The sequence below is a fragment of the Megalops cyprinoides genome, chromosome 21 (assembly GCF_013368585.1).
Source record: "Megalops cyprinoides isolate fMegCyp1 chromosome 21, fMegCyp1.pri, whole genome shotgun sequence".
Classification (NCBI taxonomy): domain Eukaryota; kingdom Metazoa; phylum Chordata; class Actinopteri; order Elopiformes; family Megalopidae; genus Megalops; species Megalops cyprinoides.
In genome coordinates, this window is record NC_050603.1 from 13983268 (window position 1) to 14003267 (window position 20000).

A 20000-nucleotide genomic window follows, 5' to 3' on the forward strand; every position below is an offset into this window, starting at 1 on the left:
TTGATCAGTAACAGTGACGGTAGAACTTGCATAAGAGGCAGTCCATGTTGTAATGGATTGAATCATAACTGTTCAGATTTGTAATATGTAATATCTTCAGATTTAGACTGATGATGATGGTGGGTGCTGCTGAGGGAGGTTTATTATGGTTCTAAAGCCTGCATGCGTTCCTGCGTGTGCGGTGGAGAATGAAAGGGTCCAATGTGCTTGAAGTTTTTCTGTGAACGCGTTTCAGCAGGGGCCGAGTTTTTCAACTGTCTTCTGTGCTCAAACATCTCATATGAAAGCACAGAAACATTCAGCATGAAAGTCCCTCTATCTTGCACTGGCACACACCATGTTTACTCACCAGAGGAACATGTAAATATCACCCTCCCACCCCACCCCCCCCAAGTCTCTGAGGTCCTCACCCCCCATGCCTGCCCCTCTCCATCACTCTATTTCTCCCCATTAATTTCCCTGCTTTAATTTGAGACCTGAGGCTTTGATCCTTCAGAAGGGCTTTGATATGGGAGAGAGGTTCAGTTGAAAGCTTGAGCCTTCCCCTAAGGTTTTCGCGTGAGGCGTGTTTATAGGGCTACTAAGCTCCTGCAAGGCCCCTGCAGCTTGCCTCCCCAGCACCCTGTAAATCTCCCTCCCTGTCTCCAGAAACGCCGCTCCCCACAATGCGTACAGGATGTCTGCGTGAACAAATCAACATGCCGGAATATAAAGACTGCTTTGTTTGAAGTGCTGTACGGTTACATTGAGCCGTTTTCTCGGTGTGTGCGTGTGTGTGTGAGTGTGTGTGTGTGTGTGTGTGTGTGTGTGTGTGAATGCACTTGTGTGTGCTTGCGTGTGTGTGTATATTTGTGTGTATTTGAGCATGTGCGTGTGTGTGTGTGTGTGTGTGTACATGTGTGCACATGTCTGTGTGTGTGAGTCTGTGTGTATGTGTGCCTGTGTCTGTGTGTATGTGTGCGTATGCGTGTGTGTACGAGTGTGCACATATGCCAGTACATGTGTGCATGTGCATGTGCCCGTGTTTGTGTGCGTGTGCACGTGCAGATGTGTGTGTAGGTGTGTTCTCACATAAGCGATCTCAGCATGGGGCGAGTGTTCATGCTGCGTTACTGTGACCTACTTCTCTCCCACACTGCAATTTCTGAATTGTTCAGCTTTTAATGAAGGAATTTCGTTAAAGGCAGGGAACAAATAAGTCATTTCACAGCATTTTGTTTCCAAGAACAAATAAATGGCCTTCATTTCCCGCGCTGACACGGAGTGCAGCCAGAGCCGCAGCTCACAGACAGCACTCTGTGTAGCTGTGTGCATTTCTCTGCTGATCGGACTTGGAACACGTCCATATGGGAGCTCCTATGTCTGAACTGGGGCACCATGACCCACTGGGGAGCATGCGTGTGTGTGTGCGTGCGTGCATGCGTGTGTGTGTGTGTGGGTTTTCTATGAGTGCAGCTATGTGTTTGTGCAGCTGCTTACATGTGTGCATGTTAGCAGTGTATGTCTATGAGATGCACTCTGCATTACAGATTCAGTGTGCATAATAGATTCAGTGCATATTACAGATTCCGTACTGGTAGACTGAGTGCATGTTACAGATGCAATGTATGTTGCCTTTGCTGTGGGAATTACAGATTTAATGCGCATTACAGATTCAGTACATATTACAGATACGGGTATGTGTCTGTTACAGATGTGATGTACGCGACAGATGGTCCACAGAGTTCTTTCTGATCCTGTTTGTTTCAGGGAAAAGCTCTTTAAATGGTGAGGATGATATTTGGAGGAAATCCTTTGTCCAGGAAAAACAGATCTAATCCAGTGTTGTGATGATCAGTGTGGCCACGGTGCTCTCTTCCGCTGCTCGAAGGTGGCAGTTGGTGACAGCTGAGGAGGTGACTGTCTGTCCCCCATCTCTGAGTCACGGCAGTCTCAGCAGACCCGTGTCCACCGAATCTTCACTGCCCGCGGAGCTACCGTTAAACCGCAAACACCGCTGCCCCGGTGCGACACTAATGAGAGCCCGACGCGGCCCCAAGAGAGAGGTGGGGGGACGGAGAGAGAGTTTGATGGACAGTTGCTCGTTTTCTCTTTCTCATCAGCGGAGTAAAGGTCAGGCATCCATCATGCCCCATGCCTCCTGTGCCGGGGCTGAGTGTTGGCATGGAGACACAGCGGGACTGATGGATACACACGTATGCACACGCACGCGCACACACACACATACAAATACACACAAACACACACACAATAGGCCTTTGTTCACGGTGCTGGATTACATTACCAAAGCACTGCTGAGTCACTGCCCAGAGTCTACCTCATCAGCATGACTAATTAGCATTATCAGTTGTGATAACTGCCTGTTCTGTTTTGCATAGTCTCATCTTTATACTGGCTGCGTTGCTCAGGTATATTCCCGCCTCAGCAGCACTGCTGAGATATACTCCAACCCCCACAATACAGCTCAGATAAATTCCAACACCAATAATACTGCCCAGATATACTCCGGTTTAACTAACACTGCCCCAATACATTCCAATTCCAACAATACTGCCCAAACATACTGCAGCCTCCACAATGCTGCTCATATTCATGCAAACCACAAAAATACCCCGACAATACTGTCAAACCACCCCAGTACAGCTTAAATATATGCCATCACCAACAATCCTGCCTACATCTGCTCCAAACCCAGAACTACTGCCCAGGAAAGGACCATCTGTGTGATGTTGTGGTAGGATCTGCCTGTGTCATTAGGACTCACTCTGTCACACACCATGTACAGGTAGGATGTCAGCTGTTACTGGAGGCAAGAGGTCAGGATCTTACTGTACACGGCACGGCGAACAAGGAGAGAGAGAGGGAGAGACCAGTGGGTACAAGGGTGGTTCAGGTTTCAATCTCTAGAGGTATGCTTGCTCTCAGGATCTTCTTTCATTATACTAGCAGAGAGATAGAGAGAGGGAGAGAGAGAGAGAGGCTGGTCCCCACTCCCCTGCCAGTGATGTCTTATTATAGCAGAAACCAGATCCCTAATCTGTAGCCCCTCACTCTCTCCCCCTCTGTCTCTCGTTCTCACCCCCGCCCCTCCCCCCCACTTAATCTCAACTCCCAAAGCTGCTGTCCCACAATGCAGAGATGCCTATGTGTGTGTGTGTGTGTATGGGTGTGTGTTTGTGGGTGAATGAGGGAATGCATGAGAGTGTTTATGAAGGGTAAGTGTGTTCATGTGTTTGCACACGCATGTGTGTGTACACGTACCTGTGCATGTGCGTGTGCATGTGCATGTGCGTGTGCGTGCGCGCGCCCATTTGTTCAGGTCAGCGGCGAGTGTGCGCAGATGTTAATCTGATCCGTTGTCAGCGTGTTACGGGGGGGAACCCCCTGACGGTCGGAGCAGACGGACTGATAAGCTCTCTCTCTCTCTCTCTCTCTCTCTCTCTCTCTCTCTCCGTCTGGCCTCCCTCCCAGATTCCTCCTCGCAGACCTTTGCTCTGTGATTCATTTCTTACTCACCACTCCCTCTCCCCTGCCGCTGCCCGCTCTCGGCGCAGCCACGGTGTCTACATTTGTTGCCGCACCATCGCTGACGCTTGAGGAATGTCGTTTGTTTTTTTGGGGCACGTGTGTCATGCAGTGCATTACAGTGCATTACAGTGCAGACCGAGGGCTCTGTGCTCCTGCGGTCTAAACCCCAACTCCTGACTGCTGAGTCCACGCAGGAAACCGTTCTCTAAATTCAGCTGTTTTCTGCTGTTTGTCCTGGATTTAGTACAGAATACATACACACATGCACATTCCACCCTTTCCCTGTAATTTAGTGTACCCCGGGTGTGTGTGTGTGTCTGTATGAGCGTGCATGCGGGTACGTGCACACACAGATGATACACACAATGTAATTTAGTGCATAATAATAATGTATAATTTTGTACATTTACTACCGCATTTGCCTCATTGCCTGTAGCAATTCATGCCAGCTTGCGTCAGGGCTGTTGACCCCCTCTCCTTAAAGTAGGCCCCTTCCGATCTCCCCTTTCCCCTCATCTACCCCTTCTCTCTCCGTCGACCATATCCATTTCTTATTCTCTCTCTCTCCGTTAATTACAGCACTATGGGGATAAAGAGGCTAAATTCCCTAATCCGGACTGATACAACCCTGCCACTGGCTGATCCTTTTACACTGTTACACAGTAATGCGCTCACGCACACACACACACACACACGCACACACACGCACACACACACACACACACACACACACACACACTTGCACAAACACACCAAACCGCCGGAACAAAAATTGCGTGCACTAGTGGAGACACTTTGGCACACACTCATGCCCACACCTTTCTGTCAGAGAGTGACAGGACAGGATGGGCCCTAATTGAGAGAGAGAAAAAGAGTACGAGAAACTTCATAATGTGCCGTTATATATAGAAATCCATCCACAGCAGTCCATTAGGCTAAAAGCACCAACATTGTGCAGAAACAGAGAGCTTTGGCTTTCTCCCTAATACATGCAGAGAGGAGACAAGAGGAGGAGAGGAAGGAAAAGAGTGAAAAATCACAGAGTCACTGGGATGGACGTGGCGGTGTGAGCCCGAGCAGGGATGATTTGTAATCTGGCTTCATGGCTATATATAGAGGCAGAGTGATTATCTTCCCCCCGTTTCGGAATATCATTTGTTTCCCTGCACTTCTTTTCATTTTCCATCCAATTTAAACGTTTTATCTGCTGTGCTCATCAGAGGCTTAGAAAGCGAACGAAAAAGGAGTGTGTTTTTGCGAGTGTTTGTTCACACAGAGTGAGAGAGAGAAAGAAAGAGAAAGGTTGAAGGTGGAAGAGAGAGGCAGACCACGAGACAGTCGGCAGACTATCTGGTGAAAGATACTGAGCTGAATTATTTATCGTAAATTTACACATCAATAGCGGTTTTCCCCCATCCAACCCCTCTTTTCCTGCCGATAAACAATTGCCATGCGCATACGTGTGAGCGTGCGTGCGTGTGTGTGCGTGAGTGTGCATAGGCGCACGCATCTGAGGCGTACGTCAGCGATTGCACAGAGGTCCAGAGTGATGCATGCCGAGGTCCCTGGGGTGGCCGCAGAAGGCGGGTCGTGCGAGCCCCCTCTCCCCTTCTCTCGCGCCCCAGCCGGGCCGCCACAGCACAGCGTGTTCCAACTCAAACAGGGCACGTCTGCATCCTCGCTCTCACACCTCCATCTCAGTGTCACGGCTGGACCCCACTCTGTGCTGCTGTCCAAACACATGATGTGATTTTGTCCAGAGTGATTAAGTAGATATCAATTTCCAGTCAATGCAAACATATCCATCGGAGAGTGTTTGTGTGTGTTGGCATGGCTGTTGGGATATTAGTCTTTGGCATGGATAAAGATGAATAGATTGCACTACCAATTTGGACAACATAAACAGGGAAAAGGGTTGGAGACGGGGGGGGGGGGGGGGTTATGACATGAACAGTTGGTAGAGACAGGAAGAGATAGATGGGATTTGCATACTTATAGATAAAGCAGTTTATCATAGTTTGGTTAGTAGACATGAGACAAAATATCATAATATCAAATTTCACAAATTCACAGAACTTGTTCACTCATGTAATATTTTTGTTTTCCCATCACCATTATTTCTCAGGGAACACTGTGATAATTTCAAATTGTGAACTCCATTTCATGAAACATATATAATGAGCTGAGCGCATTGATTCATGCCTATTACATGGGGATTATCTGACAGCTCTGCTCCCGGATATTCAACCGGACCTTCAATAGATACATTGCTATCTAACTTCACCCGTCTTGTAGTTATTACAAAGACACTGTATATTAGAGGACATATGAGATTCAATTTCTCTCAAATTAATGAACCATTACTGCTCAGATAAAGTTGACAAAAACACCCACAATACTTATTACTGAAGTTCCAAAATTAAGAGGAGAATTTCCAGACAATCCCTGTGTAATTAACCTAGTCAAACTGGTCCCATCCACAACTATAAAAATCCCACTAATCATTTCCTCTCCACGTCAGCTGGTCATGACATTCCTCCTCCGCCCCATCTCCTCTTTTCTTCTCCCTATTTATCATATCCACAAGGGGGGGGGGGGTGATAACCTTAGCCCACGGTTAGGTGCAATGCCTTCATTGGACTCCAATCCAACTCCTTATGGTTTTTGCTTGTGTTGTACTCTGCCTCACTTGTAAGTCGCTTTGGTCTGCCAAATGAATGTAAATGTAAAGTACCACAGTAACCACATCAAGCACTTTGAATCTATGGAAATTCATATCTGTTGAACTACCCTATGGGTGTGCCATTGATTATTTTTGAACACCCATAAACAGGAGGTGTACAATGAGTTCCTGGCCCACTCCCTCTGATTCACTCTTTGCCTTTACTCAGTATCAGTTTAAACACTAACACTGACAACACCCCAGCAACCCAAACACCAGACTACCATTCAAACGGATTCACCTGCACCTGTTGTCCTGACAGAATAACCATGGGTACAGTCTCGCCATTAGGCTGACACTCACGTATACAGTTCCACACTTACGGCCTACTTTTCATGGTCTCGCAGCATGTTGCAATGACCTATTGGCTGGTATGAAATGTATTTTGGACCCTAAACATGGCACAGAGGTCAAAAAACAACAGATGTGCTGTGCTTGCTATTTCCCTGCTTGCATCTCCGAGCGCTTGCGTGTGAGTGGGAGCAACACGGGCTGGGTTGCATTTTTGGGGTGTGGTCTGGTATGAAATGCAGCACAGCGGTATTCTCGTCCGGTCATTCATTCGAATCTGCCAGGGGAAAACAGGTTTAAACTGTAGTGTGCAGGGTGCTGGTAATGGCAGAACCCTTGAAGGGGTGGGGGTGATGATATGAAAATGCAGATTTATTGAATATAGCAGAGGGGTAACCTGAAACAGATACTTCCATAAAAACAATGCAATACTGTTCATACAAGCATTAAAAAAACTCTGTTACCATATGTTTGTAGACTATTTTGCTTTGTGTTAAAGAACACAGTATGATAATAAACATGATAATAAACCTTGTCACCAGTAAATGTCACCTTCAAATCAGGTATTATGTTATTATTATTATTATTAGTAGTAGTAGTAGTAGTCGTAGTAGATTCAATTGCTTTCATCTTATTTATAGCAGTTATAGCCTTTTCGCTGTTGCTAGCTGACAACCAGTATAATTTAAGTAAACTATGGGGAAACATTGGTCATTTAAAATAGTGAAATCACTGACGTATTGATGCAGACCACGGTAACTGAATTGGCAGAGTCATTGAGATTCCAGATCAGGGATGGACAACCTGACCCAGTCATTACAAAAAGGCCCAAAACAAATATGTTCTCAAAATTTTAATACCCAACAATTACACATTCACTGAGAACTGTCATATGCTGTCAGCATCCATCCATACACGCGGAGGAGGTGATGGACTGTCAGTCTTGCCAAGATCACCCCGTGTTTATCTATGCTGCGATAGCACTTCTGTAATAGCATAGCATTAATCCAATTTGTACAGGCTGTGTTTCCCTTAACACTCAGGAGCCACGCGTGACTCATTTAAGAGTGGAATGAGGCCCGAGGACCAGTGTTGGCCGTCTGTGTGCTACAGCATGTAGATATGAGGGCGCCTTGTGTGTGAAGATTGCTTCAATCCAACCTTTGTCAATTATTTAACCTGTCTTCAACTTCAGAGACAACCTTCTTGTGGAGCCTGATTGGCCGGACTACAGTCACACCCCCTTGTTTTACAGTCCTATCAGACTTTAGAATTACACACGTGGGTACAATGTTACTGTTAGAGTCACACAGAGGGGCATAGTGTCGCTGTTACGATTACATTTTATCTATATGGTCTCACTGATAACATCCTACACTTACATACTGTCCCCCTGATTTACACATTGCTGGTAGAGCACGTGTTTTACCCCTGCATGAGGCTGCTGGATGGGTGATGCCTTTTATGAGCATGTCATTTGCCAGTTTTGTTAAGAGGAAAGATATATTCAACAAAAGTGAAAATATATAGGCAGTGTGGCATAGTGGTAAAGAGCAGGGCTTGTAACTGAAAGGTTGCTGGTTCTATTCCCTGCTGGAGCATTGCTGCTATACCCTTAGGCAAAGTACTTCACCCAGAATTGCCTCAGTAAACATCCATCTGTATAAATGGATCACATGTAAAAACTGTAACCTATGCAAATCGCTCTAGATAAAAATATCTGCTAAATGAAAATAATGTAATGCAATGTAATATAAGACCACAAGAGCATAGGCAGGTTTAATGGCAAGGACAGGAATTTTGTCTACAGTCCGGAGAGCATCTTCCGCTGCGGCAAAGCTCGGTCTCAAATACTCGAATGATCTCTGCTTTCCGACACGGATCCTGGTGAGGTATTCGGTGCGTAAATGAGTCAGGTCAGCGCATAGCAATGCAGATGTATGCTACAGAAAGCACCGCGCGTTCGCTCACAGATGGCGTGGACGTCTGTGCGGATGGCATTCTCACGGGACGCTCTGAGAGGAGGACGACTGCAACAGCTCCTCTTAAATATCCATGGCAATGCAGGCAGGAAAATGCTAACGGCATCCACTCTGCTCTAAGCAAATGCGCAGTGTATCTCACAGACGGCCAGTGATCTGAGACTCAGGCTGTAAATGCACTAACCAATTGTAGCATTTAGCAACCTCACTCATCCGGCAGTAGCTCCCTCGTTTCCACACACCTAAATCTCCCAGACTTAGGTCGACTGCTTTTATGTGTTAATTCAGTCCTGTCTAAGACTAGTGAAGCACACTGTAACTGTGATTTTAATTCATTCATATCTCAGAGTAGTGAAGCATACAGGAACTGTGTCTTATTTCAGCTTTACCAAAGAGTAATGATGTATATAATAATGCTATAATTGTGTGCTAATTCAGGTTTATCTCAGAGCAGTGAAGTATACTATGATTGTTTATTTAAGCCAGATGTATCTTAGCATAATAAAGTATACTGTAATTATTTTATTGCAGAGAAGTGAAGCATGCTATAATTGTATGTTAACTCTATAATTGTCCCTCCTCAGAGTCCGTTAGTATGCTGTAACTGAACCGAAGCAAATGTGATCATGAGGGGAAGGTGGAGAAAGAGGAAGAAATGAAGTACTGTTTCCAGCAAATGTATTCAGAAAGAAATCTGTCACCCAGTACAGGTAGAGCATGCCAGGGGCAAAGCATTGACCTGACAGAGCATCTGTACCAACATCAGTTAACAACTGGCACTCTGAGCTGAACAGTGTGGCTGGAATGATTCCTGCTTGTTTGTGTGTGTTGGGAGAGAGCAGTAGTGTGTGTGTGTGTGTGTGTGTGTGTGCGTGAGTGCGTGTGTGTGTGCGCGTGTGTGTGCATGCGCATGTGTGTGTGTGTTGGCATGCATGCATGTTGGGAAGGGGCCGTAGGTGGTGTGTGTGTGTTTGTGTGTGTGTGTGTGTGTGTGTGTGTGCGTGTTGGCATGCATGCATGTTGGGAAGGGGCAGTAGGTTGTGTGTGTGTGTGTGTGTGTGTGTGTGTGTGTGTGTGTGTGTGTGTGTTCGTCTGTCTGGATGCCGATGTGTCACTGTGGGCTGTTGGACACCTGTGTAAACACTGAAATTGGGCGCGTTAATAACACAGACAGAGGTCACAGCAAGGGGAGCAAGTGTCACAGAGAGCACATGTGTCTGTCTGTCTGCATGAGTGTGTTTGTGTGTGAGGTGTGTATGTGTGTGCGTGTCTGACTGTATGTTTGAGTGATGGAATGAAAGTGAATGGAATGGAATTTCTGTGTACATATATACACAAACCACTGATCTGTCCACGCACAATTCCAGAACATCCAAGCCAATTCTGAAACAAGCCAATCCACGTTACACGAAGCCAAAGCAAACCGATTGGGGCCAAACAAATACTGTGACATGCCACTGCATAATGTCAGAGCATCCTGACCTCCAGATTTAACACACACACACACACACACACACACACACACACACTCACACATACAAACACTCTCATCCTCTGTTCCGGAAGAATGCGTGGAATGTTTAGAGCCGTGGCAGATCCCTTTGCAGTACAGCATTCTGTTCCAGCATTGTGGAGAGGGGTTCTCCACAGTGATGTTCTCCTACTGAGGGGAGGGGTTAGATGCCTGATATTTCACTCGCCCAAGTATCTGTTTATTCATTTATTTAGAGGATGTCCTTCCCTCAAGCCATGGCCGCAGTGCATTATGGGACCACGGTCACTGTGAGTGCCAGTCCACAAAGGCAAGACAGAGCGGGCTTTTCAGCGGGTCCACCCGTCTGTACACAAGCCCAGTTCCGGGACAGGAGGTCTGGCCCTGGCCCAGAGCCCCTGGCTGACATTCCTACAGCCCGGAGACGACGAGTAAACAGACAACAACCGCCTTTAGGCAACCCGTCCCCCACCCCCACCCCCCACCCAACTACTGCCTTTACACAAACCCCCACTCGCTCTGCTGCTTGAACCCAACCCAGCCCATGGTGACAATACAGAGAACAGTAATATCCCTGCTGTAGACTGAAAAGGGGGTACTTCAACGGCCAACGGTTCATTCTGCTAATGCTGTTTACAATGATATGCAATGAATAGCCTATGAAAATGCCTGCGTGTGTCACCTCCCTGCTTGACTCTCAAAGCCACCCCCTGCCAAGTGCTTATGAGAGTGGAACTCCAGCAGACCGAAAGGGCAGGTAAACAACGCACTCACCTGTGGGCATTACCGCAGCACTTCTGGCTGTCGCCATGGTTACAGCACCCCTTGCCAGTACACACATCTGTCCATCGCACGCACCTGACCCGCCCTCTGCCTGTGGCTCTCTGTCTCTCCCACCGAATCTCTCACATTCCAATCCAAATCAGCTTTATTGACATGACAAACACAAAGGATAGACTATTTCAACAAGGCAACAGAAGAGAAAAGAAAAAAAAAAAACAGTAATACCCAAACAACAACGATAAAAACCAACAACAGCAATGACCAAGGTGACAATAAGGGCAGCTCATATCTTTGAGGGCCAAATTTATGTCCAGTTTTCAGTGCGAGTTGCTCTCTCACGCTCCCTCATGCCATGGCTACAATGTATTCCTCCCCACAAAACAAAAATCAGTTTTTAAACTATTTTTTTAATTGAATAATTGGATAACTGAAATTGTGTGAGTGTAATCCCTTGTTTTCAAGTAATTTTCCATTTCTCTGCCTCACACAAACACACACAAATAAACAGCCTCCCTCATACACTCACTCTTTGGCGTTCTCTATATCACACTAACACGCACATACTGTCAGCCCTCTCGTTAAAGCTGTATTTAGCAGCACAGTTAATTAGACATGGAGCTCAGAGAGAAACTCCTGCTGTGTACCTCTGAGACATCTCCAGGAAGTGAGGAGGACAACGAGAGCGTCATGCTCCCTCTCTCACACACACACACACACACACACCATGTCTCTCATGCCATCTCTCTCTCACGCAAACACACACCATCACTACGCATGTGTACACACAAACCCATCACTCATACTCGCTCCCAATCTCTCCATCTCACACATTCTATCTATCTGTTTAGTCTCTCAGTTCAGGCCCTGAGCAGTGCAAAAACCCTGTTTTCTGAGCATACATGGCATAGGCAGAGAGTTGGCATCTTATCAGTGGCGTGTAATTCCCCTGGGTAAACTGTAGCACACTCCCCCCCACCCCCTACGCAAACACACAAACACTCCTGAGTCGATGCTGCCGAGGATATCATTACTGAACTCCACAGCCAGGCATAATGCCCCCAAGGCACACAGAGACATGCAGCCATGTGACATCATAATGGACTGTTCCATTTTGCCTCACTTGGAGGGATGTACAACCAGGTGATGGTTCACAGCAAACTGTGTCGGTCCACATTACTGTTTACAGCAAACTTTTTGACCAGGCAAATGACCAGCTTGACCTTGTTCTACAAGCTGAAAGTTCGCTCATAATCATGTATGACCTGGCAAACATTCACAGGCAACCTTGTTCTACCGGCTGAAAGTCTACCAGACTAGTGTTCACAGCCAACTGTACTTGACCAGACAAATCATGAACCAGGAGAAAATTACAAAAAGACAACTGAGTATTCCAAAAACATGCTTTCAAATGTTCAGAATGAACTCACTAAATATGACTTTCTTTTTTATCCATGTTCCCCAGCTCCTGTGACAATGAATACAGCGGAATCAAAGAGCATACAGTTCAGGACACAGCACAATTTCCAGATTTTTTTGTATGTACGTAGCTTAAATTTTTCAGTCTTATTGAACCTACTCATGAAGTAAATGAAAAAATGGAAGGTAGTGTTGCAAATGAATATTTTCATTTTTTGAGTCTGATGTTGAGAGCTTGTTGAAGTAGCGCATAAGTAATATAAGTAACAACACAACAAATATGATTTCAAACACATCTTTCTCTGGTTGCCATAGAGACAAGCATTCAGTATCCTTAACCTTAACAGTGTAAACTGATCAAATTAAGACGCTAGTCTGTGTTACTGTTTGTTGTGGAATGATGGGTTAAATACGTGAATACACTAAAAAAAACATCAAATAAACTAGACCAGCTGCTGGGAAACTGGCAAGTTCTTTCCATGGAAATGTTCTGGAATTCTTCTCTTTGTAAACATCGGGTCAACATGGACAAACACACACACACAAACACAATAGTTTAACACACTATACGGCACAGATTTAACATGCACAATGTTGCAGGTTTATGTATCACCCTGTTTAAGGAGCTGGACTTGTAACCTTGAAGGAAGCAGGTGGAAATCCTCCATCACTCTCACTGCTGTTGTACACTTGATCCCTTAACCAGAATCACTTCAGTTAAGATATCCAGCAGTATGAATAGCTAATATGTAAATGTGAACAAGGTAAGCTGCTCTTGATAGGACCATCTGCTAAGGAAAGAGTGCATAAATAATATATGCAGTTATATTACTGTACATTACTGTGCATACTGTACACTGAAACTGAGAGTATGCCCAGCCACCTCGAACAGGAGTCTGCACAGTCTCTCCACTGGCCAAGGTCCAAATCATCTCTCAATCTGACCACCTGACTGTTCCCCCAGTTTGATTGGCTGAACGAACATTTTGGCATGACCTATTCCTGCTTCTTCTCTGTGAACTGATTTGAGACCTGCCTGAAAGCCCTTCAATACATAAAGGTCTTATGATTTTCCGGTGTCCCGTGCAGGTAACACTATAGGCCCAAGAGGTCCGAGTCCTCTTTTTTTTACCCGGAGGGAAATTGATTGCATTCCTTACCCTCTCACTGTCACGCTCATTTCTCAGCAGGACCATTTTCCTGTTGTTGAAATTAAAGCGTCTATCAGCATTGCATCATTTTCGGCTCCCAATTTCAATTTCCTGTGTGGCCAGCACCTGCCAGCTGCTTCCTGTCCGAGTAGGACCACGGATCTCTGATACGAGTCTTCCTGGCCCGGCCTGCGTGTCTCAGGCACTCTCCTATCATCTGGTACTGACACCACCTCTTAGGGCTTTCTCTGAATTATGGATTTGCTTGGCAGTTTCTGGTTAAGTGCCGTGCTAAAGGATGCAGCCTCTGCTGAGAGCCGAACATGGTGCCTTGCATTTGCAGCGTAATGATCGTGCGGACCTGGCAGCAAGCTTTCAGGCCTAAATAACATGTGGGCTGCGTCTGTAGTTTCAGACTGCACACCCGGGGTGGCGTACAAGCCGAACGCCGAAACGGCTCCTATCATTCAGGTCAGGCCGACAAAACAGGCCTTCCTCCCACCTGTGCTGTTCTTACGCGCCTTAGGTTTTCACGAGGCAGAACCCCTGAATGCCCCGCTCCTGGCTAATTAAATCAGCGAGGTGGGTTTGATATGCAAATGAATGGTCTCACTTCGCTGTAGAACGTAAACACATTGTTCTCATGAAGGGCACGTGAATTTCCACAAGCTACTTCAAGTAAAGATACTGTAGAGAAGAGGTATTGCTAGGCTCAAGCTGGCTTTCTCATACGCTTAGGTGTCATTTAAGCTGGGGATGCTGGGGATGCTGGGGACGCTGGGGACGCTGGAAACATGTCCCCACCACTTTTTGTCGTGGCCCATTCCTTCCCCACCACTTGAACACGTCGAACCCGTCCTTGTCCCCAGCACTTTTCAAAACAAACTGACACTTTCTCAGGCAGGAAGCTCTGTCAAAACAGCATCTGCCCCCCCCCCCCATATATACTCAGACCTAACAGACGCCACTCTCATCTCCACAGAAACAATGAAATTAAACTGCAATCAGCAAGCAGAGACAGCAGGGGGGCTTGAGGGATGTTTGAAAGTAAGTCAATTAGCCCCGTCATCCTGCGCGGAGATCAATTGTGCTTTACAGGAAAGAGCAGGGAGCCAGAGAGAGGGTCGGATCATCTGCCTCTGCTGATGAGTGCGAATGGGATCTGCCTCAGACAGCCCGGCGGTGCGGACGACAGCAGCGGATTGGCTCACAGAGCGTACAGCATTACTGCGCCTCCTGGGAGACGAGGCCCTAACCAGCCAACCAATGACTACACTCAGCTCCCTGCCCTTGTATATCCAGTAACTGCATTGTGCAACTGCACTGTGAATAGTTGTGTGTTGCGGTGGCAAGGAACAGGGCTCATAAACCAGAAATGTTTCTGGTCTGATGCCAATGTGGGACACCGCTGAATTGCATCTGTACAAGATCAAGCTGTATGAATGGATGTTACGCAAGTCACCATTCTTTTCTTTCTTTTATTATTATTATTACTATTATTATTATTATTATTATTATTATTATTATTATTATGTGAACAACAGCCATGAGCATATGCAGTCTGAGTCAATTGTGCATTATTTACTGTCTCTTTCTTGGCAGCTCTTTTCGCTTTGCATAGCTTACTCCTTACTCACTACCCTTTATATGCTGCTGGATGCATCCGGAAGCGGAGACAGGTGAAGGGCTTTACGGAGTTACAGCAACAGCTGCCCACCCACAATGCAAACCTGGAGCCCTCCGGTCAGCAAGTTCAGTCGCCTAATCACCACTCCACGGTGCTGACATAACACTCTCTCAGTGCTGATGTGCCAGGGCAACTTGCATTCATTCGCTGCCATGTTTTACACACCACCATTTCCGATTTATATATGGCCGGATAACACCGCCACAATGGCAACCTGATGACATTGGCGTGACATTACAGGGGCATTGTGAGAAGGTTATGCGTTCTATATAGAGGCTCTGCAATGCGGATTCCATTCCGGGGAAGGTTTAGGAGGTGGCGCACGGTTCCCGAGGAGGTGTTCGATCCACGTACTCCACACGGGCATTTCTGAATGTCTAAACGAGTATGGATCCTGACTGCGGGCCCGTTGGAGCTTGTAAACGATACCTCTGTGTTAGCGCGGCAATGGAGTGGGAGAGGGGGAGAGCGGGAGAGACAGACCTCATTCCAGGAACTGGGGGGGGGGTGGACACCTGGCTGACCATTTCCACGGTACTGTACAGGGATTACAATAGCTACCGGACTGGAGACATTGCGGTAGTTACTGGAGAGCAGATTACTCACTCAGCACACGCTGATCACATTACGGGCTAGGCCAGAGGGGGCTCTGGTTACCTCCACACCGGGACAGGATTGGGCAACGGTGCCACAGCAGCCGGGTGGGCGAGCGGGGAGCACTGGAATGCGGCTCAGGTTCGGGGTCAGGATGAGGCACCGGGATGATACCAGGCAGGGAGAGCCCTGGGGCTCAAGTAAGGGAGATGTTCATCCGAAAGAATCGGGGCATCTGAGAGAGAAGTGCACGGGTTTGGGCTGAGAGGCAGGGAACAGAGGGGCGGTTGTGAATATTACTGGGGACCTGATGTGTGGGTGAACTGGAGAGATGGGAGAACAGATTTGCGTAAAAAAATAGAACAGTGGAGAAGTCATCATCCAATAAGTGTTTAATGCGAAAACTAAAGAGCTCAGGTAGAGAGCAGATAGCACAGAATTCATGACTAATTCATGAAATTGAATCCATTCCTCATTAACCCAGCAGACAGCCTTATCTAGGGCAGCTAACATCGCTAAGGCTGCACGTGTAGCCCATGGATGCAGCTGGAATTTTACTGGAGCCATCCAGTATCGCTGGAGGACAAGAGCCCAGCTCACCACCAGCATCCTCTCCACATGACCTGTCTGCTGGACCAGGAAGTGAGATGTTACAGAATGAAAGAGAGAGGGGAGGAGGGAAAAGAGAAAGGGAGGAAAAGGAAGAGGAGAGAAGAAAAAGCAACAGGGAACAAGAGTGAGACAGTGGGAAGGAGAGAGAGGGAGGCAGGGAGAAGGAGAAAGGGGGGGGAGAGAGGGAAGGAGCGAAGGAGAGTGGTGAAACGTTGTGAAAAGGTTTCCTTCGGTTCTGCTCCACTTCTCCCATACAAAGAGACCCAGGACGCCAGGGGCTTCTCCCGATATAATCGCCACAGCGGCCAGGCGAATAAAAGCCCAATTAGGGGCCTGAATGGCCCCCATTAGTGTGACATCCACACCAGTTAGCCGGGTCAGCATCAGCCTGGGGCCTGAAACGGCTCTCTTTAACCAACACAATCAGCACCTGACAGGGGTCTGCACACACTCAGAGACCCTCCATACACACAGACAGAGCTGCACCACCCCTCCCCGACGCTCACAGCTAGGGCTGAAGCTTCCCCTGCCTGCTCTGAATGCATTCAAACAGTGGCACTCAGAGCCACTCCCCTTCCCGCGAACACCCTCCAACTGTGGGGTTCAAGCCCTGTTGTTTTTGTTGTTGAAGGAGCTGTCAAGTTTACACGCTCTGTATTTCCACAAAAAGCCAATTTTCGTCTTGTAGGAACAGAAAAAAATGGTGAATGTGCTGTAGTTTTGAGAGAATCCAGTTAATGTGTTAGAGTTGCATAACAACCTGGATAATGTGTAGTTATTGAACAGCGAGGTTGCAAATTGCCTGAGGATATACCATGGAGACAGAAGCGCTCGGAAGTGCCTGTCAAGGGAGTGGGGGGGAATTGGGTTATTGCCATGGCAACCCCCAAAATCCTTTCTTTTTGGTTCCTGTTCTTTGGGATCCTTTTTTTTTCCTCGCCTCCTCTTCTTGCTGCTTTAAATGAAAATACACATGTCAGAACGTAAGGTGGCGACCGGGGCAGCTGGCTGCTTTATTCCCCAAATAAAGAACTCCTTCATTGTTTGTGAATGAAGTGATGTATTTATTGAGGTGTTGTGGTGTTGGCTAATCTAGCACCGGCATGCAGGCCCATGCCCAAGCGTGTAATTGTCCCAAGAACTTCGGTGTGGGTTTAACTGTGAGAGACGCAGGGAGCCTTGACAGGCTCCAGGATGCTGTGACCCCGGCCGAGGGACAGGGGGCGGTAGAGGGAATGGGCTGGGTCTGTGGGTCTGTGACTGTCTGCTATGGAGTAGAGTTACAAGAAGGAAGCCCATCTGACAGAGGGCATGACCTTTACTCCATAAACCAGCTGCTCCTGAGCTTGTGAAATCTGCGCCCTGCATGCCTGTGTGCGTGTCTGTCTGCATCATCTGAAAGTGCGTGTGTGTGCGTATGTGTGTGTGTTATCAGGCATGCATAAATGAATGCGCACACATATGCGTGTTACAATGGCACTGAGGTCTCTGAGAGAGAGAGTGAGGAAAACGCAGAAGGAAACTGCAGCTGGAGAGATTGAGGAACAGGGTAATGAGCGAAAGGAGAACTTGGACAAAGAAAGGGAGAGAGAGAGGGCACAGGGTCGGGTCGTGGTCGAACCCTTTCAGCCTCTGTCTGCCCGCTCCGTTTTTTTAACAAAGTCAAACAGCACAGTTTGCACTGGACTGGGCCAGAGTCACACAGACCGCATTCTCTCCAGGGGTACAATTTCACATCCCCCATAATTACAGCAGGGCGTAACGGTTCGTATTTACACCCCCATGTCGGGCCTGCCAACACCCGCAGAGACACTCTCTCTCTCTCTCACACACACAAACCACACACACGCGCGCACACACACACACACCAGGGCATCTCAGTTGAATGAAGGGCTGTAATAGGTTGCAGAGCAGTAATAATAGACACTGAGGCAACATTACAATCAGAAAAAAATTTGCTTCTGAATTACAGCCCCCACTACTACACAGCATATATAGGCTCTCAGTTGATGCAATCATGAAAATACAGCATATGTAGGTATTGGGTTCTCACATACACATATAGTATACACATTTGTAGCTAAAGAGTATATATGGTGAAGGGTACCTCTTGCACAATCTACTGAAATGTAGTAGAACTTTTCCCAATTGCATTTATTTAAAAATATTAAAGTATTAAAAAATACTTTACAATACAAATGCCTGTCCCCAGGGCAGCTATAAACTGGGTTATTTAATACTTTTTTTCGGTTTCATTTCTCTTTATAATACAGAGGTTTAGTATTTCAAGGTGTAAGGGATTCAAACCCCCCTTTTCGTTATGTCTTTTTTCCCAGAGTGCTTTGAGGTTCATGAATAATGGGCAGCGTGCAGAGGGTGTCTTCCGCACGGCAAGGCCGTTGTCATGGGAACGATGTGAGCTGGAGGGAAAGGTACAGCATTTTACCATTAGACCCCCCTCCCACCACACTTCCATCTTCCCTGCCGTTCCTCTACACTCTGTGTGTGTGTGTGTGTGTGTTTGTATGCTTGTGTGTGTTTTATTACTCTGTGTATGCAAATTCTCCTTCCTTCCTCTCTCATACACAGTGACTCATTTATATTTCCTAACAGAACTAAAAATTACCAGCACAAAGGAGATTTAAAAATATTAGATTGAAACTAGGCCAGTGTGTATTGCAAAGCCTCTCCCAGCTTTACAGAAGTACCTCACACCCTCTGCCCCCTCTCTACCTGCCTTCCTCCCTCCATACTTCCATCTCACCTCCATCTTCTCGCCCTTCTTCTAAGTCTAATTCAAAGTCTTACCCCTTCCTGCTATTCTTTCTCTTCTTACTTCCAATCCTTTTTCTCTCCCTTTGTTTCTCCACCCTTTTCTACCTGCCTCTCTCTCTCCCTCCTATTTCTTCCTTACTGTCTGCTCTGCCGGTCCTCCTCTCTCTCACCTTTCTTACTTTCTCTCTCTCCCTCCCTCTCTTTCTCTGCCCTCTCCTTCTCTCTATCCCCTTCCCCTATCGCCACTCCCCTCTCTCTGTTTCCCTCCCTATATCCCTCTACCTCCCTCTCTCCCACCCTCTCTCCCTCTCTCCTCCTCTCCCACTCTCTCCTCCTCTCCCTCTCTTTCTGTCCTCTCTTATTCACCCCTCCCCCCTCCCTCTCTCCTCCTCTCCCTCTCTCTCTCTCTCTCCCCCTCTCTCGGCAGGTTTGCTGGGGACTCTGGGGTTAATCTCCTGCCTGAGCAGCTGTTCTGGCTCTTTAACCTCGGAGCACCTTGTAAGAGCCTTCCTGAGCTTCCGACCCCGCCCAGACAGGAGAAAAGGGAGTCATCCTGGCCCGTCCGGCGAAGCCGCTTTCCTGGGGGGGTGGGTGCTAACCCCTGCTCTCCTCCCACTGTTTGCCCTGGAAGCATGCGCGTCCTGTATGTAATCACACCGGCTTTATTCAGGGTTTATTTTCTCCCGTCACAAGTCCCCCCCAACTCCCCCTCCGTCCCGAACCCACATTCTCCTTGTGGATCATGAGAGGTCAAAAAATAAACACTGTTTCACCACCACTGAAACCTAACCCACAGTAATGTCACGCAATCATTTCTCATTGCAAAAACAATAAAACCGAATGATTGTAAATTATTGTTTTTGTACGAGTGCTCCACGAGGTGGCTTACAGCTACTCCCCCCCATCACCCAGTCCGTGCACTTATGATCTCTCCCTGCGTCAGAGCGAGAGGGAGTGACCCCCCCCC

General features: G+C 47.2%; 1 protein-coding gene across 1 annotated transcript in view; it reads right to left on the reverse strand.

Annotated features, from left to right (window-relative positions):
- ext1c (exostoses (multiple) 1c) overlaps positions 1 to 20000 on the reverse strand; it is a 34981-nt gene that overhangs the window by 7548 nt on the left and 7433 nt on the right. The gene's annotated exons all lie outside the window — the stretch shown is intronic.